At 40.1% G+C, this 2,801-nt stretch overlaps 1 pseudogene; it reads left to right on the top strand.

Annotated features, from left to right (window-relative positions):
• The first annotated feature begins 1,047 nt into the window (after positions 1-1,047).
• LOC102027316 lies at positions 1,048-2,013 on the top strand (annotated as a pseudogene).
• Positions 2,014-2,801: the final 788 nt, after the last annotated feature.

Consider the following 2,801-nt stretch of genomic DNA (forward strand, 5'->3'; position numbering starts at 1 on the left):
TGCTCTTAACATCCAATGATTAATTGCAGACCCAAGCAGTGTCCACCAAACGAGTGGCCCACCCTGTCCAATCATGCTTCCGGGTTTCCATAACAGGTACTATTATACGTCCAGGATAAGAAGAAGAAATCCAACTGGGGAGATGAAAACAATAGCCACACTGTGTAAGTATAATATTAATTCCTTTTAAACAGTGTGTTTCAATCAAAATGCACCCTTCATCCAGCTCACACACTCACACATTACATCTCCTGGTGAGAGAGCCTGCATTACGTGTCCTTGATGCCAAACATGAAAAGAATATCAGGAACTATGGGAATATTTCAAAGTATTCAGAACATTAGAAAATAGAAACAAAATGGGGGTCAATTTATTTATTTGTGATGAATTTTACTTAGTAAATATTCAAAGAGTGTCCGTTCAGGCCGTCACATAAATGATTTAAGGGACTTCACTCAGATCACACAAATAACAAGTACCAAAGCTCAGATTGAAACCCCAGCATCTCTCGCTTCACTGCAAAACCTAACAACCATCATTGTTACCCAGCACCCACGATCACAGAAATCTTTCTGCGGACCATGCAGTCTAAGTGTAAGCACATTTCCAAAAATTTTCACCACTTCTTTTTACTTCAAAGAAGTAAAAATGTACTTAGTACAAAGATGTTCAGATTGTAATAACAGAGCTTTGCCTACAAAGGTTTTCCCAGCTCTCATTACTCTAGCAGCTCTCCTCACCTGCGCCCTGTTCATCATTCAGTGCCATCATGTAGAACACATAGCCGTTAACCAGTTTGTGGTGTCATCACATACCACCTTCTGGATGACATTTTTATTTTGGTGTCAGTGATAATTTGTATCTATCTCGTTTAAAAATGACCTCCCTAAGATTGTCACAGAAATAATATGTGTAAGAATTTATTAACTTTCCCTTTATTCCTGTAGGAATAAGAGTAAAGATATTTTTGGTTCATCTGTCACCCAAGTCGTTCTGCACCATCTGATGCCACCTTACTTGAGAGAGAAAATTACTAAAGCTAAGAAAATGTTGAAGCATGATTACACCTTGCCTGCCAAATTTGTATTCATTGGATTCAGAGATTTACCTCCCTGTTAGACTCACCCTGTTTGTTGTCTTGCGTGTAGTGTATACATTAACTGTGGCAGGAAATTTGGGCTTAATAATTCTAGCTAATATTGATCCCAGCCTGCAAAACCCCATGTATTACTTTCTGAGCAATTTGTCTTTCTTAGACATCTGCTGATCTACAACAGTTGCTTCCAAAATGCTGGTAAACATCCTAGCCTCCAGAAAATGCATCTCCTTCCATGGCTGAGCCTGTAGATGTCCTTTGTCACCTGCTTTGTGAATGCTGAGTGCCTCACTCTGGCTGCCATGGCCTATGACCACTATGTGGCCATCTGCCAGAGGCTGCTGTATTCTGTCCTGATGTCCCCAAGGGTCTGCCGTGGCCTCGTCCTGTTAGCCTACTTCAGTGGAAGTGTCACCTTGCTGGTGCAAGTCTCCCTGGCATTTAGGCTTTCCTACTGTGGCTCCAATGTGGTTGTTCATTTCTTCTGTGACATCCCACCGTGTCTGGCTCTGTCCTGTGCAGATGCCCGCATCAACCAGCTTCTGCTCTTTGCCTTGTGTGGCTTCATCCAGAGCAGCACCTTTGTGGTGATATTCATCTCTTACGCCTGCATCCCCAACACCGTGCTGCACATCAAGTCTTCTGGCAGCAGAAGTCAAACCTTCTCCACCTGTGCTTCCCACCTCGTGGCGGTGACCCTGTTCTACAGGACACTCCTGTTCATGTACTGTTGCCCAGCTGCCGGCTAGTCCCCTGCCTTGGTTAAAGTGGTTGCGGTGTTTTACACCGTTGTCTTTCCCATGTTTAATCTGATCGTCTATAGCTTCAGGAACAAGGATGTGAAAAAGGCACTTAAAAAACTATTTGAAAGGGAGGGGATTTTCAGACGAATAAAATCTGAACCATTTAATATTTAAACATTAGCCTTCTCTTCCAAAGTAATTATTAGCAACTAAGCCACCAACAATTCGTTTATCTAGTATTTTAATTGCATCATCATATCCTAGACATAAATGCAGCTTTTAATCCCCAAAGCCGTAAGGTGTGTCATTATTTCTTCCAGAAAATTTTTCTTCAAAATTCAGCTAACATTTAAGACATTCTGGAATAAAAATGAGTATAACATTATCTCTTACTGTTTCAAAATGTTTTATATGTTTACTCATTCATATTCTTTATCATATCAAAAGTATAGGTTGCTTCACAGTCATCCTACCCAATTAGACGTTATCTGCTGTAAAGGTGATGCGCATTATTAGCTTATTTATTCAATACGCGTACACCACCTCGTATCTTGTACATCCGTCTCACACAGGTACTTGAGAAAAGGATGATTGGATGGATCCCCGGACAGATGTTCAAGTCTATTAAGTCTTTTTCATTTAGGAAAGGTAGTGAATGAATGTAGATTCTGCAATTACAAAACCATTCATTAACACAAATTTTATACTTTTCATGATGGCTGGAAATGGCAGTAGTGGTATTTTCATGTGGCTCTCAGGAAATCTGGGAAAGCCGTGATTTAACTGTGTCTTTACTCGAGTCAGTATAAAATATCAAGTCATCTACTTCTCTTTAGGTTGAGTTGGTTACTTCAGCTCTTCTATTCACTGTTAGCACCTAATGTAATCCCAACTTTGTGAATGTTATTAAGATCATATATTGTGTATACTACTGATTATTTGTAATCTATTTTATGTAGCTA

The sequence above is a fragment of the Chinchilla lanigera genome, unplaced genomic scaffold (assembly GCF_000276665.1).
Source record: "Chinchilla lanigera isolate Chin_1 unplaced genomic scaffold, ChiLan1.0 scaffold00021, whole genome shotgun sequence".
Lineage (NCBI taxonomy): Eukaryota > Metazoa > Chordata > Mammalia > Rodentia > Chinchillidae > Chinchilla > Chinchilla lanigera.